The sequence below is a fragment of the Bos indicus genome, chromosome 6 (genome assembly GCF_029378745.1).
Source record: "Bos indicus isolate NIAB-ARS_2022 breed Sahiwal x Tharparkar chromosome 6, NIAB-ARS_B.indTharparkar_mat_pri_1.0, whole genome shotgun sequence".
Taxonomy (NCBI): Eukaryota; Metazoa; Chordata; class Mammalia; order Artiodactyla; family Bovidae; genus Bos; species Bos indicus.
Window position 1 is genome coordinate 41,862,864 of NC_091765.1, and position 27,591 is coordinate 41,890,454.

The 27,591-nt window shown below is 38.5% G+C and overlaps 1 protein-coding gene and 1 long non-coding RNA gene across 3 annotated transcripts in view; both read right to left on the reverse strand.

The window, feature by feature from the left end:
• KCNIP4 (potassium voltage-gated channel interacting protein 4) overlaps positions 1 to 27,591 on the reverse strand; it is a 1,318,263-nt gene that overhangs the window by 884,308 nt on the left and 406,364 nt on the right. The window lies entirely within an intron of this gene.
• The window catches only part of LOC139183609 (uncharacterized), an 80,927-nt gene continuing 53,336 nt past the window's right edge, over positions 1 to 27,591 (reverse strand). Inside the window, exon 2 of the long non-coding RNA XR_011567121.1 lies at positions 1 to 27,591. This exon is cut by the window's right edge and continues 4,225 nt beyond it. This is a non-coding gene — a long non-coding RNA (uncharacterized lncRNA).

Genomic DNA, 27,591 nt, shown 5'->3' on the forward strand with positions numbered 1-27,591 from the left:
TTTATCTTTTCTTTCCTTTTTTTTTTTCCTACAGCTTACTTCTTAGTAGATATTTAGGCATACATTAAGTTTTCTGTGATACACACGATTTGTCATTTCCAAAAGGGATTACAGTTGAAGAGTTCCTAGATTTGTTGTTCTGCCTTTTCTTCCTTTTGTGCATGAAGCTAGCATTCATTTACCAGTCTTCTAAAAGTGACCACATTACTGAATTCTGGCTAAAGGCATATGCATAGATGTGATGTATGCCACTTTCAGAAAGGCTCATGAGAGTCTCCTGCATGAGATCTTCCAGTGCAGGTTACCTGTAGAATGGCCTTGACAATTCACCTTCTGAAGATGGTGGAGCCACAAGACAGAAGCTGGAATCCCTGAGCTACCACTTGGAGGAAAGCTGTTTAATTATGTAAACTTTTTATCCATAAACAAGCAAGAAAACAAACTTAAATTTGGTTAAACCCATTGACATTTTTTAGTTTATCTCTTACAAGAACTGGCCTACTAGTGTTAAGTTTTGGATGTCCTCTGATTGGAAATAATCTAAAATCCTTGAAAAATTGTGAATACCAAAGTAGAGACATTAGACTGGGCTTACACACTGACTAAAACCAAAGTTCTAAAAATTTATTAATGCACTCAGAATTATTTGAAATTTTGCTGAAAGTTATTTCTGAAAATATATGTCAGAGATATACTAATCTCTGACTAGTAATTAATAAAATTTTAAAATTCTTATAAGTTATTTAATTTTTATTATTCATTTTATTGAATTCTTACTTTCCTCAATAATACATTTTCTCTAGCTCTTGAATAATAACAATTGTGTTATGAAGATAATTATCTTACATTAATATGCTAATTTCTTCAGAGATTATACTCAATTGAAACACTTCAGGTTTTAACCACTGAAGATTTAATTAGGTTAATTAAAATATCATTGTATTTTATTTTTACTTTAAGACTGTTCTATTATCATTTAATGATCTTGATAATAGCAATGGAATTTATTATTTATTGAGCATACTTTCCCTCTAAAATATTAACAACAGACTGGTTCCAAATAGGAAAAGGAGTACATCAAGGCTGTATATTATCACCCTGCTTATTTAACTTATATGCAGAATACCTCATGAGAAATGCTGGACTGGAAGAAGCACAAGCTGGAATCAAGACTGCTGGGAGAAATATCAATAACCTCAGACATGCAGATGACACCACTCTTACGGCAGAAAGTGAAGAGGAACTAAAAAGCCTCTTGATGAAAGTGAAAGAGGAGAGTGAAAAAGTTGGCTTAAAGCTCAACATTCAGAAAACGAAGATCATGGCATCTGGTCCCATCACTTCATGGGAAATAGATGGGGAAACAGTGGAAACAGTGTCAGACTTTATTTTGGGGGCTCCAAAATCACTGCAGATGGTGACTGCAGCCATGAAATTAAAAGACGCTTACTCCTTGGAAGGAAAGTTATGACCAACCTAGATAGCATATTCAAAAGCAGAGACATTACTTTGCCAACAAAGGTCCATCTAGTCAAGGCTATGGTCTTTCCTGTGGTCATGTATGGATGTGAGAGTTGGACTGTGAAGAAGGCTGAATGCCAAAGAACTGATGCTTTTTAACTGTGGTGTTGGAGAAGACTCTTGAGAATCTCTTGGACTGCAAGGAGATCCAACCAGTCCATTCTGAAGGAGATCAGCCCTGGGATTTCTTTGGAAGGAATGATGCTAAAGCTGAAACTCCAGTACTTTGGCCACCTCATGCGAAGAGTTGACTCATTGGAAAAGACTCTGATGCTGGGAGAGATTGGGGGCAGGAGGAGAAGGGGACGACAGAGGATGAGATGGTTGGATGGCATCACTGACTCGATGGACGTGAGTCTCAGTGAACTCCGGGAGTTGGTGATGGACAGGGAGGCCTGGCGTGCTGCGATTCATGGGGTCGCAAAGAGTCGGACATGACTGAGTGACTGAACTGAACTGAACTGATGTTTAACTTCATTAAAAAATTAATCAGCTACATACCTGCTGTGTTTCTTCATGTTTTTTCTTTAGGTTGATAAATTCTACACCATAACTAATGTCAACTTATTCTAGTCATAACCTGCATCACACACAAGCAAAACCACTTTAGCTAGAAGGTGTTAACTTGTTCCTTGTATGTGCTTTGCTGGTTGTTACCTTAGGACTTCAAGCAGTTGGCCACATCTGGAAAACTCTTGACTCTGAGCAGGAAAGTCAAATGTCAATTCATAAAGAATGTGTAGACTTCAAGACCCTTAATGATATGAGGTCATGCAATTTATATATATATTTGTATGTGTGTGTGTATATATTATATGTAAATATTTACACACACTCATACACATACATACATATACATATATGAGCAAGAAAGTCAAAGAGGAAAGAAAGAAAAGAGGAAGAGCCAGAAACTAAGACAGCAAAATGAAAGGATTTAAATATGGCTGATGCTTCAACACACCATCCTTCTCATTAGATGAATGATCAAGAGTAATTGAACAAGAGAGAGGGAGGTGACTCTACTTCTTGCTCATGTCAACTTCTGGAACCTCACAGAATGTGTCTTCCAGTTTTAAGTATGCTTCTAGTCTTTAATCCTTTCTTCCCCTAACTCTTGTCACTGAAGGTCAAGCCAATGACTTCACCTTGTATCAACCAAAGAAACAGTAGCTAGCTTTATCCAGCATTGGGATGATACAATCCACAATTAATTAATTCAAAGGTGATGTCTGTGTCTGTAATGTTGCACCTTCTTAAATTATGTTTACCTTGAACACTGACTTGAGAATATTACTATTTTGCCTATTGCAGGTGCTCAGTAAATTGTAGAATGACTTACTGAGTCAATAAATAAATGCTACTACTTATTAACATTTGTCTCTGCTCCTAGAAGGCTACATATTTTTAGCATTTCTTCCTTCTCCAACTTAAACAGATCTATATCAGAGATCCTGAGGGATGAACTGATTTAAGGCTATTTCATATAAAATCTATTTATGAGATGGAAACCCAAGACACATGAAAATCTAGTGCTCTGCTTTGCTGCTTATGACAGCTTCCCCACTAAGCCAGAACACAATGTCTTATATTTTCTGAGAATACAGAAAAACACACTTAAAGCTACAGTGCCATCTGAGCATTACACAAACACATGATGAGTTGGCAATGTGTCCAAAAGAAATAAAACTACCTCAGATGAAAGTTGACACATTAAATTGATTTCATCCCCAAAGAATATATTAAGAATATCATTTGCATCCTTCCCATGCCTTACTTTCATTCAGATTCCTTTGTGCCACATTAAATATTGATTTAAGCTTATTTATTCATATCGTATTTGTAAATTGCTTGCTATACAGCCTATTAATTTCTTTTGTGATTGAATTACATATATTCACTCATGTATTTGTTTATCATTCAATGGTTATTTTTTTATCATATATTCCACATTCAAAATTCCAGATGCAGTAACCTACTCGGATTAACTACACTGAACAACCCTGCTTTTCATTGCTGAAAACCCTTGAAACATATTGAGTGCAAATTCTATCGATACTTCCTATATTCTCAAAGTCCATAGATAAATCAATGCATGTTGAATACAATGGCATTCTATTATTATTATCCATAAATTGCTTTTTGGTCTAGAGATAAAAATTTAATTTAACTAAATGTTTCCATCAATCGTGACTCATGTAGCAGAACAAGAATATATAGCACAGTAAAATTACTTTTGAAAAATAATTTTTTTAGTTAACTGGGACACCATCCAATAAAACCATAGTTTTTGATACAGGAGCACTTAGATAAGTTGAAAGCCATTACATTTTACCATAAGAACTATCAAACTGACCTCAACTATTACACTACTAAATATATCACTCCCAATTATAATAGCAAGAGCCCCAATCTATGCAATAATAATATATTTTTATTGATGTAATAAAGTGGCAGTATCTTTTTATCATGGAATTTTACCTAGGTAACTTAAAAACTGCAAGAGTTTTCAATATATTAGTTCATAATGTTTGTAAAGAAAAGGTAATGAATCTTTATTGAGGCTTGATTTTGAGCCAGGAACTCTTTTAGGCCTTATTTATCTCACTTAACATCCACAGTACTGCCTTTAAGTATTATTCCCTATGTTGCAAGTAAAGAAACTTCAGTTCAGAAAATTTAAACACTACATCCAAGATTATACAATTTACAGGCAAGAAAACCTACATTTAACTCTAGATGTCTTATTCCAAAACCAGCCTCTATTGAATAAGGAAGTTTTGTTCAAGATATTTTTTAAAGTCATTCTCTATGAAATGAAGAATTATTTCTTGATGGGAATGTTTAATATTAGCTAGAGCTTATTTTTTAAAGATAAACTAATAAGTGTTACTGAATAAAAATGACATTTAGCCTAGCTTGGCATCAAATAGGCACTCTCCTCTGGGTAATTATGTAAAATGCCTCATGTAAAATATAAACAAATGTTTAAAAAGTGATCATTCTCAGTATTTCCACAAACTCATCATCTCACAATTGCCAAGTATACATTTAAAAAAATATTATTCTATAAAGGATGGTAAACTCCCAACATGCGTTTCCTTTCCTCTAGAAAATCAACTCAGCCACTGTGTCAGCAAGGGGCCATTTATACACTGTCAGGAGGGGCCATTAAAGATATGGTACACAGAAATTTGATTTCCTTTCCTGAGTATGGAAGGAGAGAGAAAAGGAAACCTGGTAACATTTATGCTTTTGTAAGGACATGTCACCCGTTTCAGGAGCAAATGACCAAGTTCAATGAGTATGCTGGGAGTTTATCCATGGCAACTGACACTCAACTGGAGCTCAATTTAGAAACCCTAGAACATGTTATTTTATTTTCTGTGCTGTCACCTTGCATGATGACATTAAGTATATACCTGCAGAGAAAATAATACCTGTTTGTGAAATGTTTAAGTGAAACATTATTATATTTCTAAACAAACAGAAATAAGCACCTTGGTAGAATGACATAATACAAGGCTTACAGGAGGTTTATTCTGTGATTTGACAGCCTGAATCGACAACTTGACTAATTCACAGTTCTAAATTTGAAATACCTTTCTTGTTAGAAAAATTCCATGACCCGTCTCCTGAGAAATCTGGAAGAGACTTCAAACATTTCTTTGGGTGTACATCATTTATCCATAACAAAATGTACTGAACTCTGAACAATAAAATACAAAATATTTTTGAGAGGAAAGGAGATAGGAATGAAACGTATAAGAGCTTGGGCCTAGTCATGTAAACCTACAATCAAATTCTGGCTTTGCCAAACACAAACTATAAGTACTTGAGAACATTTTCAAAGTCTCAGCTCTTAAATCTGTAAAACAGTAATAATAAATAACATAACAAATAAAAATATTTGTTTAAGGATTTAACTGGAAAATAATAGAATGCACTCAAATCTAGCTTTTCATAGGGCACTCAATAAGAAATGCTTCAATAAATGTTAACTCTCATTATTAATTGTATTGGTTGGTTCAGACTCTCATCATCTCTCTTGGAGAGCTGCCTCCTTCAGTTCAGTCTGTCCATCTTAAATGCTTGGCCAGACTTTCACGATCATATCATTCTCCTGTTTATTTACCTCTTAGAATTGCCCACCATTTACAAATAGTGTTTTTTAAACTTCAGGTCCTGATCCATTAATGCATCATGAAATCATTTCAATGATGAGTCAGGATGAGAATTAAAAAGGAAAAGAGTGGAATTAGAATGTAATGGGATAGACCAGATACTAACAGAGCACATTACGCAAAGTAAGGATAAAGGTTATTTTTGAAAAATTTTAGACGGTAAAGCGTCTGTCTACAATGCGGAAGACCCTGGTTCGATCCCTGGGTTGGGAAGATCCCGTGGAGAAGGAAATGGCAATCCACTCCAGTACTATTGCCTGGAAAATCCCATGGACAGAGAAACCTGGTAGGCTACAGTCCATGGGATCACAAAGAGTCGGACACGACTGAGTGACTTCACTTGAAAAATTTTATTACAGTTAGTGTATATATGTGTGTATGTCTGTCTATTTGTGATTGTATGTGCATACATAGGCTGCTGCTGCTGCTAAGTCGCTTCAGTCGTGTCCAACTCTGTGCGACCCCATAGACGGCAGCCCACCAGGCTCCCCCGTCCCTGGGATTCTCCAGGCAAGAACACTGGAGTGGGTTGCCATTTCCTTCTGCAATGCATGAAAGTGAAAAGTGAAAGTGAAGTCGCTCAGTCATGTCCGACTCTTTGCAACCCCATGGACTGCAGCTTACCAGGCTCCTCCATCCATGGGATTTTCCAGGCAAGAGTACTAGAGTGGGGTGCCATTGCCTTCTCCAATACATAGGCTAGATTATAGTGAAATATATTCCCTGGTGGCTCTGTTGGTAAAGAATCCACCTGCAGTGTGGGAGACCTGGGTTTGAACCCTGGGTTGGGACGATCCCCTGGAGAAGGGAACAGCTACTCACTCCGGCATGCTGGCCTGGAGAATTCCATGCACCGTATAGTCCGTGGGGTCACAAAGAGTCAGACACGATTGCGAGACTTTCACTTTCTTGTCCTATTAGATGATAATCAAAAATGTTTAAGCAGCACTGGGTAATACGACACCCAAACTCTGGAGCTCTACTGCCCACATGGTGACTAGCCTTGGTCACTCTCCACAGTCACTCTGTTTATGACCCAGTGACCAGAAAGTAAATACCACGTATTTCGCCTCTTTTATACTTCTGAAGTGGAATGAGTAATATAATAAGATGGGAACTTGATTATATAAGATGTAGGATTGAATAAGTTGGTGATTTTTTACATTTATTTATTTTAAAATTTTACTGGAGTACAGTTGATGTACAATGCTGCATTCATTTCAGGTGTTTAGTAGGTTACCAGAGGGGAAAGTTGCTGATTTTAGTAACTAAATTTACTGGTTCACTAAATGGAAATTTACATGATTTAGACTACAAATGGTAAGAGTATCATATCATGGCCTTTCCTACTCTAACTGTACAGAAAAATGAATATAATTTACTCATTGCTGAATATATTATATACCAAAAATAGCACAAAAATAGTAGTCTGAAATTTTCTGTTGCCTGGAATTGTATAAATATTAGAATAATAATTTTCCTTTTGTTTGATAAAAATATTTCTCTACAGATGAATTTTCAAAGAAAAGATTTCCAACACAAATCCATGTATCCACCTTATAAATAAACAATTAATACATGATACAAAGAATGCAAACAGGGCACCTGGTACATAATGCCCCTGAGATAACCGAGAAGTCTCCAATTTACATTTAGACAGCCACTCAAACGTGATGACAATGGTCTTTGGGGAAGGATGAGAAGAGAAAGGATCAAATACTTTAAAATTAATGTGTGCATCCTTCCCCAGATAACAGTATTCTTAGTTTCAAAGATCCTCATTGGCCTTTCTCTATAATTTCAGAGAAACCAGAGTAATGTTGAGGACTATTTACAACACTAGACATTTCCCTAAGTAAGGCCCTTAACTAAAAATCTATAACTGATCCAGTTCTAAGTAGGAAAAGAAAACTCACCTGTGAAATCAGACTCATGTACATGTCAGTGGTATTTTCTTTATACCTTTGAAGACCTTTCCCTTTGAAGAAAAACTGCCCTCAGAACAGCCAAAAGTGAATTTGTAATGCATACCCATCATCTTTAAAAACTGAGTTCACAAATCAAACACTGTGAACAATTTATAAGCATGCTCATTAAAGGCTGTACAGCAGCAAGAATGGCCAACAATTTCAGAATTTAATAAATTGCAGTGTCAAAGTCTGAGTTCAAATGCCAACTCAACTATTTTCTAGCTTTGTGACTTTGGAAAATTTTACTTAGGCTTTCTGTGCCTCAGTATCCTCATGGGTAAAATAAGGTAAAATATTGACTTTATACAGTAGAAGAGATGCTTAAATAAGGCAATATATATAAAATGGTTATGCCAGGACCTGACCTATAATAAGTACTCAATAACTGGTAGCTATTAAGGTGAGAATAGTCATAATCACAGGAACTAGTATGCAGTACAATGCCAGGGATATATCCTTGGCCTTTCATAAAATAAATTATATTAAGGAAACCATTTTAACATTAGCATTTAAAGTTATGGTGTACTATTTTAATGCCGTTCTAATATGAACTTATATATAAAAGATAAATGTTCATGGCTAAAAACTGAACAAAGCCCATCATAAAAATGGTTTTTATTTTACCCATTTCTTCTGAGTTCCAAACAGAGAAGAAATGAGGAAGGAATAGAATGAGTGAACAATTTGACTTTATGAACTTTAGAGAGACAGACATTGTGCTGGCATGACACTGAAGAGTTACTTAAGTATTTCATTGTAAGATGATTTTTGTGGTGTTAAATTTCTTTTCCTTCACGGGAGCATTAACAAACACAAAATATTTCTCAGTCATCCTCCTATCACCAGAATATCCATGATGCCTGGCAGATAGCTGGCCAGTCATTAGACTTACAATGAATGATAATGATACATGACTTATACAAATAAATAAATAAGGGTTTACCACTGAGCAATCTACCTAGCCCATGGTTAGTAGACTACTACTACTACTACTACTACTACTACTACTACTACTAAGTCGCTTCAGTCTTGTCCGACCCTGCGACCCCACAGACGGCAGCCCACCAGGCTCCCCCGTCCCTGGGATTCTCCAGGCAAGAACACTGGAGTGGGTTGCCATTTCCTTCTGCAATGCATGAAAGTGAAAAGTGAAAGTGAAGTCGCTCAGTCGTGTCCAACTCTTAGCGACCCCATGGACTGCAGCCTACCAGGCTCCTCTGTCCATGGGATTTTCCAGGCAAGAGTACTGGAGTGGGGTGCCATTGCCTTCTCCAGTTGGAGAATAAATCATTACTTTCACTTTTTTATTTTCTCTTCCCTTATCACTTAGACTTCAGTAAGAGTAAATTTAAATGAGTGTACTTTTCCGTCTGGGCTTCCCAGGTAGCTCAGTAGTAAGGAATCTGTCTGCCAATGCAGGAACTGCAGGAGCCTCAGGTTCAATCCCTAGATCTGGAAGGTCCTCTAGAGAAGGAAAGGTAACCCATCCCAATATTATTACCAGGATAAACTCATGGACAGAGGAGTCTGGCAGGCTACAGTCCAAGGGATTGCAGAGTCGGACACAACTGAGCACGCATGCACTACTTTTCCTTCTAGAATGTTTAGATGTTAGGCCTAAAAAGTTTGCTTTCCTTTAAAAATAAAATAAATTTTAAAAGACATAATAGGCTTTTATTTTATTTTTTCTAAATTCACTGAGGACAAACAGTCACCCCAAATTATTCTAGTCATGAAGAATTCACATGCCATAATGGAAACTTAAAATCCAAACCATTATACATACATGAAGAGATTCTCATAAAATGACAGGGCAGAATGTGTTGAAGTGACAATTTATATAATTTAGACAGCAAATTACCTGAATTAACAATAAACACCATTTATCGAGTACCTACCATTATTACTGATCCACAAAATGAGCAATTATCTAACCTTCTGCTCAATTTAGAAAATACAAGGCTTAGGCTCCAGACCACACACTACTGAAGGGAGAATCCTAGATTCAATTATAGGACTGTCAGCCTTCAAAGCTTGATTTCTTTCCATTACACTTCACTGCGGGGATAACAAGTTGGAAGGAATAAAATAAAAACTTTTAGAAAAGGAAAGAATGCCAGTGAGACAGAGAGGCAGGATTTCAAGGAAAGATAAAATAATGTATCGAGCGGTCTGAACTTTTGTAGCAGAGCAAGATGCATTACTTTTTCCAAGCAAGTCTGACCATTTCCTATGATTGACTGAGTTTCATTTTATTTCATTTTTAAGGAGAAAACAAAAGGGCATGGAGAAGGGAAGTAGCTCAAGGGTAGAAGCAGCTATTGTTAAAAAACAAACAAACAAAAAACTTAACATAGTGATTCCTTACATTTAGCAAGGACTTGGCAAATATAGGTGCTTCATAAATATTTCTGGAATACACAAATGTGCACTGATTGCTTACCATGTACCATGTGTTAGGGACAGAATAGGAAAATTATACAGGTGGTTGTAGAATTCCTGGTAGGGGATTATAGAGAGGGAAACCCAGGAAACTTTGGGAGACCACTGCAAGTTAATAATGGCTCATTTCATCCTAAAATGAAGCAGGTTTGCTTAACAATAAAGCCATAAATAACAGCATGAGATAAGCCTCAGGTTATTAAGTGAAAGAGAAAAATGCTACCACCCTTCTATTGATTTAAATAAGAGCTATGATAGTCCTAGCTTGACCTCGTATGGTCAGATACCATCCTGCTCTATACGAAGGAGGAGCTCGTGATGTAAGTCTGACACCTACTGAAGAATGAGGAAGAAGACAGTCTTTTCCTCCTCCCACACTTTCCTCTAATTATAAACAAGTAGCCCACTTAATCCTTGGGGCAGAGTCCCCTCACCTGCCAGCTTTCATCTCTATATTAATAAATCTACTTCTTGCCTATTACTTTGCCTCTCATTGAATTCCTTCTCTGCTGAGACACAAAGAGTCTGAGCCTCAGCAAGTCAAGTCACCAGGTGAATAATTCTAATTTAAAACTGTGGGTTCAAGTCCCAGTGTGGTTTCAGGCTGAGTCTGAGTTCCAGCGCATGGGCTCAAGTGCCACGCAGAGGTACACGGGTTCACAGTCACTAGGCAAGTAGTCTCCTCATATTACCTGACATGTCACAACAAGCCTGCAGGGTAGTTGCTATTCTCATCTACATCCCTTGTGAGGGATGCAGAAACCAATGTGTGGAGAGAGTATGCTTTGTGCTCACCTCCAAGTCAGAGGAGAACCTCGCCTCACCCAGGAACAGATCTTACCCACTGGGCTTCTTGAATGACTGGAATAATCAGGGCTTTCTTAGCTGATTCCAATTCCAGCATATGAAACTAATTTTCAGTTTAAAAGTTGATTATCAAGACAGAAACTGCCCTAATAACATAAATAACACTTATACTACTGAAATGAAGTATACACAATAGAAATGAATTGTACTATATTTCACTGTATTATAAGAATGGGAACCGATGACCCCAATAGATCTGAAGCTTCCTCTTCGCTCGTTACAAATCATGCTAGTTAGGCTGTCAGGAAAAATGGAAAATGCACTTGAAAACTCATCAGTACCCACATATTACAGGAAGCCTTTTCCACAAAAACAACTGTGCTTGAATACATAATAAAAGTCTGTAGAGTCCATTATTCCCAAAATCATAAAAGGAACTTTCAAGAGGCTTAACTTACTGTTATTTTTATGAAATGAGGGTGTTGGAGAGAGAGCAAAACTTTGAAACAATGGAATAGAAACTCATAAGGAAGAAATATGATGAAAGAATGTCACTATGAAATAATGCAATGGACCATGATTTTGATTTAATCAAATGATTACCAATGAATACTTACTGGTAAATTTAACATTTAATCTTAAAGAGGGTCTTCAGCTTTTTGGTGAAGCAGAGAAACTGCTTCTTAAATTCATGGATAACAAAAGCATTGATTAAAGATAATGCACATTTGTGACACTGTACTAGTATTCATTCACATTTCATAATTCACTCACATTTTGTCACATCTCTGCAGTGAGGTGAGTATCAATGTCTCCCTTGTGTAAAAGATGGGACTAAGATGGGGAAGGTAAGAACTTGGTCTATTCTATCAGCATTCTGTCATATTTATTTGTAGTGAAACCCAGCAGGACCATGTGGGGCCCTCCTGGGCACAAAAGCCTCTGTGTAGCATTATTGCTGCTGCTAAGTCGCTTCAGTCATGTCTGACTCTGTGCAACCCCATAGACGGCAGCCCACTAGGCTCCCCTGTCCCCAGGATTCTCCAGGCAAGAACACCGCAGTGGGTTGCCATTTCCTTCTCCAATGCATGAAAGTGAAGAATGAAAGTGAAGTCACTCAGTCGTGCCCGACTCTTAGCAACGATGCTGCTGCTAAGTTGCTTCAGTTGTGTCCGACTCTGTGCGACCCCATAGACGGCAGCCCGCCAGGCTCCCCCGTCCCTGGGATTCTCTGGGCAAGAACACTGGAGTGGGTTGCCATTTCCTTCTCCAATGCAGGAAAGTGAAAGTGAAGTTGCTCAGTCGTGTCCGACTCTTAGCGACCCCATGGACTGCAGCCCACCAGGCTCCTCCATCCATGGGATTTTCCAGACAAGAGTACTGGAGTGGGGTGCCATTGCCTTCTCCTAGCAACAATGGCTTGTAGCAAATAAGCTTCATTCAGCCTCATTGACTTTCCCTGGGAAATTCAAATTCAAAGGGTAGATTCAAATAGTTGTTAATCAGGGTAGGGAGCCAACACACAAACAAGGGAGGAGCAGTTAAGAAACAATAGTGCAGCCTTTGGAACCAGGGTCCTGGTTCCTCCTGAAGAAATATATACAACAATGTCTTTGAGTTCTGCAGGAACTAAGGTTCCCACCTCAGCAGGTGCTGAGGCTAAACTTCAGGCTGAACACAGGATTCCTGGAGCACCTCCCTGTTAGCTCAGTTCAGTTCAGTTCATCACTCAGTCGTGTCCAACTCTTTGTGACCCCATAGACTGCAGCACGCCAGGCCTCCCTGTCCATCACCAACTCTAGGAGCTTACTCAAACTCAGGTCAATCGTGTCAGTGAGGCCTTCCAACCATTTCATCGTCTGTCGTCCGCTTCTCCTCCCACCTTCAATCTTTCCCATTATCAGGGTCCTTTACAGTGAGTCAGTTCTTCACATCAGGTGGCCAAATGCAGAACTTCAGCTTCAGCATCAGTCCTTCCAGTGAATATTCAGGACTGATTTCCTTTAGGATGGACTCGTTTGATCTCCTTGCAGGCCAAGGGATTCTTGAGTCTTCTCCAGCACCACAGAGTTCAAAAGCATCAATTCTTTGGCACTCAGCTTTCTTCACAGTCCAACTCTCAAATCCATACATGACCACAGGAAAAACCATAGCTTTGACTAGACGGACCTTTGTTGGCAAAGTAATGTCTCTGCTTTTTAATATACTGTCTAGGTTGGTCATAGCTTTTCTTCCAAGGAGCAAGCATCTTTTAATTTCATGGCTGCATCACCATCTGCAGTGCCAGCCAGTCAAGAAAGTCACATACCCTGCAGCCATCACTCCAAATTTTGCCTGTAAAAGTTCTCCCTCAAAACCATGTGGGAGTTTGGTGGTTTTGAGCATGACCCATTCTCCTTACTTGGCCTTGCAATCAACCTTTCGCTGCTCCAAACTCCAACATTTTGGTTTGTCTGGGCACATCAAATTTTGAACTTTCATTCAGTAATAGTTAAAACAAATTTCCAATTGCTAATATTTAAATATTTATTTGTATAAAGTCTTTATTCATTTTCGATTATGTATACCATGAGAAGAGGAATAGTGGCTTTCATTTATCTCTATACATCTGGTGTCTGACTCATTAGAGGTGTTAACTCAAGTTAATGTTCCCAAGGCATAGTGAGGCCAAATGAACTGAAACATAGGAGTTTGAAGCAGAGAAAGGTTATTGCAAGGTCATACAAAGAGATGAGATGGCTCCTGCCCTCAAAAGCCTCGTGCTCCCCAAAGCATTTTTGCAAAACATTTTTAAAGGGCTGGTTACATGGGGATGGAGGTTGCAGAGCCTCTGATCAGCTTGTGCTCCATTCTCTAATTATCTGATGGTGAGGCATCAGGGTGGTATCACAGGGGTTATCAGGGCTCCAGGAGGTCTGGGGCTATGTGCTCATGGCCACCAAGTAATTCTTCCAGGTGGAAGGTTGGGGTTGGTGGTGGGGTTCACATCTGCAAAACAACTCAGGACATTTGCATCAAATAATATTATTAATATCCATATAAGTATTTTAGAGAGGAGATAAAGCAGAGGATATGGGGGAAGGCCTGTCCTGGGAGACCCCATAGGGTCCTGCTTGGTTACACAGGTGCTCAGAACATAAATGTCAAATAAATAAATGAAGAAAAGAGGGAAAGCAGAAGTTCCAAAATGCATCATATATGCATAAATCATTCTAGACTCTTACATCTCCTGGTGTCTCGCTTTGAGTGAGTATGTGAGTTAGAAGGTGATAAGAGTTAGAAACAGCATTGAGATAACAGAACTGATAGGGAGAGATGAAAAAAAAGTCTAAAGAAGGTGTGACAGGAACTAATTAAATGGCCTCTAAAAAGAAAACCTTCAAGATATGAGATCTTGCCTTTGATACTAATCAACTTATTGGAAATGCTTAACAGAAAAACAGAGAGAAGGCTAAAAAAAACTGATACTATGGAGCTTTCTAAAGCATTAGCCACTTTGGTAACATTTCTTTAGGATTGAAGAGAAAATACACCTAGCTTTAAAGTCACCATATAAAAATGTGATTCTCCTGATTTTAAAATGATCCTTGGATTCTTCCTTAATATAGAAAACCATCATTTACGCAAGCTATTTGTTAGTTAGTATAAGCTATCAAGTCTCAGTATCATTATTTTCAAGTAGTAGTTCCCAAGAGATATTGTTTACAACATCATTGTTTACAACAAAAAGCAAAAGCTGCAGACTTATTCTCGCTAATCAGGAATCCCATATTATTTACTCATCAACAAATTTATCCTTGGACTCAACTTGAAACTGTCACTGTGATATTGTGATTTACAATAAGAAGTATATAGTTGGTCTTTGTGCCCTTTTCCCCATAGGCAAGAGCTCCTAAAACCCTCAAATTCCACAAATGGTGAGAGCAATCAAGGTGTCTTTTGTTATGTTAACGAGGTTACCTGGGGACTGCACTTAAGATTGAGGGCGGGTTGCCAGGAGGACAAATCACATGATTAGAGGGCTGACAATTTCAGACTCAGTCCTCAACTTTAAAGAAGGGAGAAAGGATGAAGCTGATTTAATCACTAATGCCCACAGATTTAATCTACCATGAATATGTAATGAAGTCTTCACAAAAACCCAAAAGGACAAGGTTCAAAAAGCTTCTGGGTTGGTGAACACATGAAGGTTGGGGCCTAGTGGTGCTCTGGAGAAGCACAGGAGCCCCATGACCCTTTTCATGTACTTTGCCTTGTGGTTGCTGTTCAGACCCTGAGTTATGTCTGACTCTTTGCCACCACGGACTGCAGTACAGCAGACTCCTCTGTCTTCCACTGTCTCCCAGAGTTTGCTCAGATTCACGTCCACTGAGTCAGTGATACTGTCTAACCATCTCATCCTCCACCACCCCTTCTCCTTTTGCCTTCAGTCTTTCCCAGGATCAGGGCCTTTTCCAATAAGTCGGCTCTTACATTTCAGGTGCCTTCTATCCCTGGTGGCTCAGATGGTAAAGGAGATACAGGTTGATCCCTGGGTGGGGAAGATCCCTGGGTGGGGAAGATCCCCTGGAGAAGGAAAGGGCAACCCAGTCCAATATTCTTGCCTGGAGAATTCCACGGATAGAGGAATCTAGTGGGTTACAGTCCATGGGTGGCAAAGAGTCGGACACTACTGAGTGACTTTCACTTTCACTATGTATCAGGTGGTCATTGGTTCACTCAACTGAGTTGACTGATTGAATCAACTCAGGGCTGATTCCCTTTAGGATTGACTAGTTTGACCTCCTGGCAGTCCAAGAGACTCTCAAGAGTCTCCTCTAGCACAATTCAAAAGCATCAGCCTTTTGACTCTCAGCATTTTGAGTGCTTTGGCACTCAGCCTTTTTTATCGTCCAATTCTCACATCTGTACATGACTACTGGAAAAACCATAGTTTTGCCTATACAGACTTTGTTGACAAACTAATGTCTCTGCTTTTTAATATGCTGTCTAAATTTGTCACAGCTTTCCTTCCAAGGACCAAGCATCTTTTACTTTCATGGCTGCAGTCACCGTCCACAGTGATTTTGGAGCCCAAGAAAATAAAGTCACTGTTTCCATTTTTTCCCCATCTATTTGCCTTGAAGTGATGGGGCTGGATGCCATGATCTTAGTTTTTTTAAACTTTGCCGTATACATCTTTTCTATCTAGCTCTGCTGCTGCTGCTACGTCACTTGAGTTGTGTCCAACTCTATGCAACCCCATAGATGACAGCCTACCAGGCTCCTCCATCCCTGGGATTCTCCAGGCAAGAACATTGGAGTGGGTTGCTATTTCCTTCTCCAATCTAGCTCTGAGTTATATCCTTTTGTAATGAACTGGTGATCTAGTAAGTAAAATGTTTCTCTGCCTTCTCTGAGCTGCTCTAAAAATTTTATCAAAACCAAGAAGGGGGTAGGGCTTCATAGGTGGTTCAGTGGTAAAGAATCTGCCTGCAGTGCAGGAAACCTGGGTTCAACCCCTGGGTCAGGAACATCTCCTTGGAGAAGAAAATGGCAACCCACTCCAGTATTCTTGCCTGGGAAATTCCGTGGACAGAAGAGCCTGTCAGGCTACAATCCATAGGATTGCCAAGAGTCAGACACAACTTAGCATCTGAGCATGCACTAATACTATATCTTAAAGTAGCTGCGGCTGCTGCTGCTAAGTTGCTTCAGTCGTGTCCCACTCTTAGCGACCCCATGGACTGTAGCCTACCAGGCCTCTCCGTCCATGGGATTTTCCAGGCAAGAGTAGTGGAGTGGGGTGCCATTGCCTTCTCCAATCTTAAGGTAGACCATGTCAGAATTGAGTTAAACTTTAGGACATCCAGCTGGTATCACAGAATTGCACAGATGTGTGGAGATGTTGGAATTGGTGCCAAGACCTTTACCCACCAAGCATTATTTTGTATCTGCATTAAGCAACTAAGGCATTTACTCCAATTAAAGATAGTACAATATGGCTTGTCTTGTTGCTACCTAAACTGTTAAATCTTAGAATAAGCCTGGGATTTACCCACTAAGTACAGAGAACTTTAAACCTTGCACTATTTGTTATGAGTGACCTTGTAAATTCCACAAAAGCACCCGGATTCTCAGTTTTTTCAGATTAAACCGGATAATTCCTAACCTATCTCATGGGGCTATTAGAAGGACCATAACTATAACATAAAAACACACTTAAACCATAAAGTGCACTTTTAGAATCAACCAGTTCTCTTTTTTTTAAATCATCCCACCTCATTCCTACATCCAAGTATCAATCTGGGAGCTAGAAAGACACTTTTCCTCACTGGGGGCAGCAGACCCAGCTGAGGAACTGGAGAGTGAGACCTTTGGGGAGCAATATCTGCCCTAAAAATAACAACAAAAAACACAACTTTAATAATGGCTAACAAATAAGAGTGGTTATGCTCCATCAGAGATTTCCAAACCATCATACGTAATCTGTACTAAGACAAACCTATCTTGTTCCAAGTCTAGTATTGACTACTACAGAAACGATCTAGAGCATCATTCTGCTTGACAGGCTCACAGAAACAACAACCTCACTAATTTGAGAAACTGTACAAAAGCCATTATGTACTAGGGTGTGAGGAAATGTTATTAAACAGTAACAACACATGCTTTTCCCAAAGAGTGTACATCTAACCCAAGTAAAAGTTCACATAACCAATATTTGAAACCTTTCAGTATGGGGCAACTTCAGTTAAGTTCACTCAGTCGTGTCCGACTCTTTGTGACCCCATGCACTGCAGCACTCCAGGCCTCCCTGTCCATCACCAACTCCCGGAGTTCACTGAGACTCACGTCCATCGAGTCAGTGATGCCATCCAGCCATCTCATCCTCTGTCGTCCCCTTCTCATCCTACCTTCAATCTTTCCCAGCTTCAGGGTCTTCTCAAATGAATCAGCTTTTCACATCAGGTGGCAAAGTATTGGAATTTCAGCTTCAACATCAGTCCTTCCAATGAATATTCAGGACTGATTTCCTTTAGGATGGAATGGTTGGCTCTCCTTGTAGTCCAAGGGGCTCTCAAGAGTCTTATCCAACACCACAGTTCAAAAGCATCAATTCTTCAGTGCTCAGCTTTCTTTATAGTACTACTCTCACATTCATACATGACCACTGGAAAAACCATAGCCTAGACTAGATGGACCTTTGTTGGCAAACTAATGTCTCTGCTTTTTAATATGCTGTCTAGGTTGGTCATAGCTTTTCTTTCAAGGAGTAAGCGTCTTTTATATTCATGGCTACAGTCACCATCTGCAGTGATTTTGGAGCCTCAAAAAATAAAGCTTCTCACTGTTTCCCCATCTATTTCCCATGAAGTGATGGGACCGGATGCCATGATCTTCGTTTTCTGAATATTGAGCTTTAAGCCCACTTTTTCACTCTCCTCTTTCACTTTCATCAAGAGGCTCTTTAGTTCTTCACTTTCTGCCATAAGGGTGGTGTTATCTGCATATCTGAGGTTATTGATATTTCTCCCGGCAATCTTGATTACAGCTTGTGCTTCATCCAGCCCAGCATTTCTTATGATGTACTCTGCATATCAGTTAAATAAACAGGGTGACAATATATAGCCTTGATGTACTCCTTTTCCTATTTGGAACCAGTCTGTTGTTCCATGTCCAGTCCAACTGTTGCTTCCTGACCTGTATACAGATTACTCAAGAGGCAGATAAGGTGGTCTGGTATTCCCATCTCTCAGAATTTTCCACAGTTTATTGTGATCCATACAGTCAAAGGCTTTGGCATAGTCAATAAAGCAGAAATAGATGTTTTTCTGTAACTCTCTTGCTTTTTCAATGATCCAGCAGATGTTGGCAATTTGATCTTTGATTCCTTTTCTAAAACCTTTTCTAAATAAATGCCTTTTCTAAAACCATTGAATATCTATAAGTTCATGGTTCATGTACTACTGAAGCCTGGCTTGGAGAATTTTGAGCATTACTTTACTAGTGTGTGAGATGAATGCAATTGTGTGGTAGTTTGAGCATTCTTTAGCATTGCCTTTCTTACTACTTTGTCAGTCAACTACATTCTATTTTTGTGGCTTTGACTTCTAAAATGCCATTTTTTGCATTATCTTGAAGTCTAGTTTCCTGTTTTCTCTATTCATTAATCAATCTTCCCTTTTGAGGTCAAACTGTATAAGTCAAATTACTATTCCTTGTGACTGCCCTTAAATGTTTAGAGATAGCTAGTATATCTTAGCTAAGAGTTTTTTTCCTCATTCAAATGAGCAACTATCACCATTATTTCTATTTTCTGATATAAAAAGAATGCAAAATAAAATTCATGCAGATAACTGCCAATCTCTACCAACAAAAAAAATTACTGATTATCTATTGGGTTGGCCAAAAAGTTTGCTTGGGTTTTTCCATAAAATGTTACAGAAAAGCTTGAATGAACTTTTTGGCCAATCAATATTTAATTTTAAGGAAACTAAGAACCCTCTCTCTACACCACTCTCCTAAAGTCTTATTTATCTACAGTGTTTATCTACCATGCTAAGGGTGCAGGTAATTATCATATCAAAGTCAGGTAAAATCTTATTTATCTATAGTGTGTATCTACCATGCTAAGAGTGCAGGTAATTACCATATCAAAGTCAGGCATGGTGAAGCAAATTCTCTAATAACATTTAATTCCCAATAAGTTGTCCCTAACCTTCCTTTCTCTCTCAGTCATGGCAACTCTCAAATCATAGAGTGAAGAGGAGAATTTCTGAGGCTGATTGGGTATTAGGGCTTTGTCTTCTTTTTCCCTGATATTCTATGATATGTAAAACCCACCCAGATAAGGCAGAAAAAGAACACTAAATATCTCAAGCCTTATATTAGACAATGAATTTAAAATATGCAGAATATTTCAAATTTTTATAGCTTCACTTCAGAGAGCTGTAATCCTAAATGTAACCACCTACCAAAACAGCTTTAGTAGAGGTACTCTAGAAAAATAATCTGGTAATGAAAGAAAATTAAAATACATTATGCAATAATTATCATTGAAACTCCCCTAGTTCCTAGGAAATATTGTCAAATATCTAGCCAAAAATGATGTTTTATACTTATGGGGATACTCTTACTTTTTGTTTGTAAGTTATAGTACCAGATACCTGAAATATCAAAATTTGGCAATCATAATTTGGAATATTCCTAAACTTTAAGTTCATAATAAGCATAGAAGACTTAATAGAACTAATCATTTTTTCATCCATGCAGAAGCTGTTGAGCATCTCTTTATCCAATCAGAGCTGTTGGATTTAGTGCTATGCCAGCACTGAGAATGAGACTAAAAATGGTCTCCAGTAGAATTAATGCACAAACATATAGCATTCAGGGTGGCAAGGAAAGCTAGGCAAGTGTTCCAGAGAAGGTAATAGCTGGTCTGAGTCTTGAAGGACCAAGAAGCACATGAGGCTTAATCTAAACCACACACTAATTGAGGAAAGAAGAAATAAAATATTAATGAAAAGGGATTGAACTAGACAAGCAGACTGTACATACAGTAAGCCAGGGAGAGAAGTAACAAGAAGCTACATGCAAGAAATAGCCATTTATCTGGATTTTGAACTATGTACGAGACTTTAATCATTGAAGGAAAGAAGGCAATTATGTTCCCTTTAATTTTCTTCCATAATTCCTAATTATTTCATGTCAAGATTTCTTTAACAAGTAGGTAATTACTTATTAAATATCTCTATCCTGTTCTAAACTGTGAATTACATGAGGATAGGGGCCAAGGATGTTTTATCCTCTGTTTCTTTGCTGCCATTTCTAGAATGTTAGATGATGTTGGTCACTCAGTAGTGTCTGACTCTTTGAGACCCCATGGACTATAGCCAGCCAGGCTCTTCTGTCCAAGGAATTCTCCAAGCAAGAATGCTGGAGTGGGTAGCCTTTCCATTCTCCATGGGATCTTTCTGACCTAGGGATTGAACCCAGGTCTCCTGTATTGCAGGCAGACTCTACCATCTGAGCCACCAGGGAAGTACTTGTCAAAGTCTGTGTGTTTAATAAATATTTGTTAAACAACTGACAAATTAAATTAATAAGTTGATTTCTTAAAAATTATAAAAATGTATGATATTTTATAACATATTCATGTTTTAGTGAATTGATAATGCTCCACTGACTAGAAATAAAACTAGGAAGAGCAGCAGGAATTAAGAAAGGATTAATCAGAATGTAGCAACAGATAGATTACTGTTTGCTGATCATGCAAAATTTAAACTCAATATTATTGAGATTTTCTGAGTATGAAAGTGATAAAAAAAATATATATATATATATTAAGAATTTGCTCAGGTTCCATGTGCCAAATGAGTTAAAGGAGAAGTAACTGTAGTCAATCTACTTGGAAAGAAACAAAACCCTGTTCTAATGTATTTCACTGACGGGTGGAGTGGGAGAAAAGGAATGGCTACCAAGTAAACAGCTGTTTGTCAATAGGAGGGTTCAAACTTGTTTGATAAGCAGAAGTAGCTACAGAACTTGCTGGGCCCATGACAGAATGAAATTGCAGGGAACCATGTTTAAAAAGCACTTATAATTTCCAGACAGCAACAACAGTACATTAAAACAAGTACTAGCCTCTTCTAAGCTTGGACAAGGACTGCATATCCATGAGGCTGGCCCTGTTGACAAACATCCCATATTAAGGAAGGAAAGAAAAAATAAAAGAAGGAAAGAAAAGAGGGATGGAAGAGAAAAGGTTTTGAGAATTTATGTGGCCATATACTCAAGTTGCACTACACAGAAATGCATAAATTCAAAACAACCTTAAATTGCATGGTCTGCCATAGCTTTCAAGTTCTACTAATATGTAATCCCAACAGGATATGGCTCTCTTCAATGCATCTAGTGAGGTTATTAGTTTATTGTTTTGTAGAAAAGGGAACTACATAACATCTTTGGACTACTGTATCAGTAAAACTACATTTACAAAGAAAATTGGTCCCGCACAATTGCATTCATCTCACACGCTAGTAAAGTAATGCTTAAAATTCTCCTAGCCAGGCTTCAGCAATATGTGAACCGTGAACTTCCTGATGTTCAAGCTGGTTTTAGAAAAGGCAGAGCAACCAGAGATCAAATTGCCAACATCCGCTGGATCATGGAAAAAGCAAGAGAGTTCCAGAAAAGCATCTATTTCTGCTTTATTGACTATGCCAAAGCCTTTGACTGTGTGGATCACAAGAAACTGTGGAAAATTCTTCAAGAGATGGGAATACCAGACCACCTAATCTGCCTCTTAAGAAATTTGTATGCAGGTCAGGAAGCAAGTTATAACTGGACATGGAACAACAGACTGGTTCCAAATAGGAAAAGGAGTACATCAAGGTTGTATATTGTCACCCTGCTTCTTTAACTTATATGCAGAGTACATCATGAGAAACGCTGGACTGGAAGAAACACAAGCTGGAATCAAGATTGCGGGGAGAAATATCAATAACCTCAGATATGCAGATGACACCACCCTTATGGCAGAAAGTGAAGAGGAACTCAAAAGCCTCTTGATGAAAGTGAAAGTGGAGAGTGAAAAAGTTGGCTTAAAGCTCAACATTCAGAAAACAAAGATCATGGCATCCGGTCCCATCACTTCAGGGGAAATAGATGGGAAACAGTGGAAACAGTGGCAGACTTTATTTTTTGGGCTCCAAAATCACTACAGATGGTGACTGCAGCCATGAAATTAAAAGACACTTAGTCCTTGGAAGGAAAGTTATGACCAACCTAGATAGCTTATTCAAAAGCAGAGACATTGCTTTGCCAACAAAGGTTTGTCTAGTCAAGGCTATGGTTTTTCCTGTGGTCATGTGAGAGTTGGACTGTGAAGAAGGCTGAGCACTGAAGAATTGATGCTTTTGAACTGTGGTGCTGGAGAAGACTCTTGAGAGTCCCTTGGACTGCAAGGAGATCCAACCAGTCCATTCTGAAGGAGATCAGCCCTGGGATTTCTTTGGAAGGAATGATGCTAAAGCTGAAACTCCAGTACTTTGGCCACCTCATGCGAAGAGTTGACTCATTGGAAAAGACTCTGATGCTGGGAGGGATTGGGGGCAAGAGGAGAAGGGGACGACAGAGGATGAGATGGCTGGATGGCATCATTGACTCGATGGACATGAGTCTGAGTGAACTCCGGGAGTTGGTGATGGACAGGGAGGCCTGGCATGCTGCGATTCATGGGGTCGCAAAGAGTCAGACATGACTGAGCGACTGATCTGATCTGATCCTTATTTCAGCAGCAGGACATAACATCTGATGCTACATAAAGAGAAATAGCATTCAATAAAATAATTATCCCACTATCCTATTGAATATTGCTTAGCTCAGAACCACTGTGGCCAGGTACTGTATTCTACTGTAAAACACGCTAAGTTTTAGTTTTCCACTTTAGCTTCAATGGTTTTCCTCAGACAATGGAGGATAATGATTGATTGATTGACTGGAATTTTAAAAGGGCTGGATATATGTTAGGATTGATAATCACTACTGGCAAAAAAGAAATAGAACTTAGGTTTGTTGACTTCTGTTGAACAGAGCTCTCAATAACTTTGTTCATGATTATCTGCATTCCAGGAATTCCTGAATCTGAATTCCTGGAATTCCTCATCCCTTGAGTTCCTCTTTTTTATAAGGCACAGAGCTGAATCTTCAATTTTACATTTCACTGAAAAATGTATAATTATAGCAAAACAAACATGCAGGCACAATTAATAGTTATCATGTCTGTTTAAGGATCCTGAAAAGAGAAACTACTGTAAGAGCTGACTGAAAGTCAGAGGTTTTTTTTTCAGTATTTGGGATGGAGAAGGAAGGTAAGATAATCCATGGCTATGGAGCTTCTAAATTTCTTTTCAAAGAGACAATCTCATGATTGCATGCGATGGCAACTGAAATGAAATGAATAGGAAGGAAAAATACTTGAGTTTCTTGAAATCTTCATATCATAATATCCCAGGAGTTCTGAGAAGTCATGCCCAATCCCTCTTGAATACTTTTTAATCCTTCTCTAAAATGCTGCTGCTGCTGCTAAGTCGCTTCAGTCATGTCCGACTCTGTGCGACCCCAGAGATGGCAGCCCACCAGGCTCCCCCATCCCTGGGATTCTCCAGGCAAGAACACTGGAGTGGGTTGCCATTTCCTTCTCCAATGTGTGAAAGTGAAAAGTGAAAGTGAAGTTGATCAGTCGTGTCTGACTCTTAGCGACCCTATGGACTGCAGCCTACCAGGCTCTGCCGTTCATAGGATTTTCCAGGCAAGAGTACTGGAGTGGGGTGCCATTGCCTTCTCCACTCTAAAATGCTACACTGCCTATATTCATCTTGCAATTGAAATAATTTTTGCTACTTTTATAAAGTTAAAAAAAAAAAAAAAAGCCCTGCCATTCTATAGTTACTGGGGCAAGGAACAAATGAGTGTTTGTATAATCACATTGGAACTGTAAACTCAAGAACAGAATTTTTAACTCATGTAGCCATCATTAGGCTGGATGCCCATATTCATTAACTTTATCCTAAAATTGCAGGAATTAAAGACATGATGCATTTATTACCTATCAAAGGGCAAAGGAAGAGTGAGAGCCTTCAGTGGTTTTGCGGTCTGGGCTCCAGGTTTGTATGCTGACAATCTGTCAGTGTCCTGTTCTTTTCTTAACCTTAATTAGAATTCTCCATTCAGAGGTTGCAGTTCTGTAGTGCTCTTGACAGTATGGGCTCCAGAACTGGCACAAACATGGCTAACCTCATCCTCATAAAAGGATCATTACATTCTCCTGCTGTTCGCTTCAGCACTGCCGATCTGCTTCAATCCCCATGCCAGGTCATATTTCCCACTGCCCCACAGCACACTTGAGACAGCTGGTGAAAGTTTGCAAGCCTGGCTGAAGAGGTTATTTTTTAACAGATCAAGGCAGACACATGTCCTTAAGTGGAACTATGCCAAGACCTGAAACAGGGCAATTTGTGCAATTCTCTGAGTCGTGAAGATTTTGAAAATTCTTATTTCATAGCAGCATTAATACCATATCAACAAAAAGAGAAACAATGCAAGGAATTTTCACCAAGTGAGCCATGACTGAGGCTGCTCTTTCAAGGTGAAGAATCATTTTCTTCTATTGTTGTCAAGGTAACATAGGAGGTTTTTATTTTATTTTATTTTTTTATTGGAGGATAGTTGCTTTACCATGTTGTTAGTTTCTACTGTACAGCAAAGTGAATCAGCTATACGTGTACATATATCCCCTCTTTTTTAAATTTCCTTTCCATATAGGCCAACACAGAACATTGAGTTCCCTGTGCTATACAGTAGGTTCTCATTAGTTACCTATTTTATATGCAGTATCAATAGTGCATATATATCAACCCCAGGATTTGTATTCAAAAACACTTTAAAAAATTTATCACCCAACAATTTTCTGACTTGATGTATCTTGTAGCCTACAGATGCCTGCTCTGTTGAAGGATAGGAAACAAGGCTTATGAGCCAGTTGAAAGAGAAATAACACAAGTAAGTTGAAAGAGAGGAAGCCAAGTTTCTTGTGATCTAAAGTGAGTTCATAGACATAATGTGAAGGCAGTTACATTTGCTCTATGAACAAAACTATTCTGTGCTGTGTGTGTGCTGCATTATGGAATCCTCACAGCTACACCATGTGTTAGGATGCTACCACACTACATACTACTCTACAGATGTGGGAAAAAACAATTCAATATCGTTTTAATGAGCTATCAGTCAAGGTTGCAAGATAATTCCATTGACAACAGTAAAAACAACAAACAAGAAAAACATCATAATTGCTTTGAGCAAAAGTTTTGGATTGGGAAACATCTGATTAATTACTTCATGACCTTGAGCAAAGTTTAACCTTTATGAGAATGATACTTATATCAACTGCAGAGCTGGTGAGCAGACTATACAAGACACAATATGCTGAGGGCCATATCTGGCAGGGAGTGAAGCTTGAGTAAATGCAAACCAATGTTAGAAATTATAATGAGGAGATCAGGAGAATTAAGGAGGAGAAGGAGGAAGAGTAAAATGCAATCAATCAATTTGAACAGCACAAAATAATGGGTGAATATTTTATTTGACCATAGGAATGAAATACGCTACATAAGCTTAAAAGTATTGATAATAGAAGAAATCATAAGTGATTAAAAATCAATAGAAGTGTCTGGATACAAATTTAAAATTTTGCTTATAAGGATTAACCATAAACAGAATTAAAAGGCATGGTGCCAGTTATTTGAAGAGGAAAGGAGAGTAATTAGAACAATAAAGTATACCATTTCTGCTCCCATGGTGTTCAGAATTTAACTGGAAATTGGGATCACATTCACATAAAATAACGTATAATTTTGGAACATCATAAATATGCAAATATTAGAAGGAGTTAATCATATGTATACGTCTGGGAAAATAATGAGACAAAGAAACAAGCTTCACTAGATGCGATCAATGCTGAGTGGCTTCCAGAATTGAGTACATCTCATTATAACATCCACTTAGGTACAAGGAAACTTGTAGGTTATTGATCCATGTATATCGCACAGAATTCCTTATTGTCCTACCAGACTGGGCTTTATAATGTCATAGTGAGGTCTTAAATTTAGAGTTCTGCTTCCTCTTCTATTCAAGGTTGGTTAGCTAGTTTTTCAATGTTATAAATGACATACCTACATTTAATGAAGATTTGGGCTTGAAAATGCCTAAAGTCACAGACCTATAATTATACCTGATCTCTCTTTACACACTTAGAGGTAGTAGTACATTAGAACACAAATGCACAATTCTAAGTGTCTCTCGGGCAAGACAGTATTTATAACAAGTAGATTGCTTTTACTAACATACTTTAAAAACTCTTCAATGCATTTTTGCCTACACAACACTTTGTGCTTTTTAAACTAATTTTCTAAATTTACAGTCTGATCTACCTGACAGTTCTTCCTAAATGGTAAATAGTTTACAGTCTCATGGTTCCTTGCTGGAATTATATTCATGTCCAGGTCTTCATTATGTCCCCACTTCCAAATTTGTTTTTGCTCCTCTAGCTCTGACTTATGAAGCAGGTTCTCATATTTGGACGGGTTTACTATTTTAAGACTATATATATCTCAATGTTTCACTTAATTAAGAGAATTTTGTTACCAATAACATTCAGACCTAAGCATTCTGCAGACTTTAAGCTATAAAGCTTTCATGGCAGAGTACCTCTCAGTGTACATACTACAAGTACAGCTTCAGAATAAGGATGTGCATGATCATGAACCTGCCATGTGGTTTATGCGTCTCCTTGAGACCAGTGAATGATGATATCGTGATCTTAAATTGAAACATAAATCATAGCTGTAAGAAGTTGCCCATACTAAAATAATTGTGCTGATATCTCTGAAAACTGATTAGCAAAACTAACAGTAAATGTTTAATAAGAAGGCAATGGCATCCCACTCCAGTACTGTTGCCTGGAAAATCCCATGGATGGAGGAGCCTGGTGGGCTGCAGTCCACGGGGTCTCTAAGAGTCAGACATGACTGAGCGACTTCACTTTCACTCTTCACTTTCATGCACTGGAGAAGGAAATGGCAACCCACTCCAGTGTTCTTGCCTGGAGAATCCCAGGGATGGGGAAGCCTGGT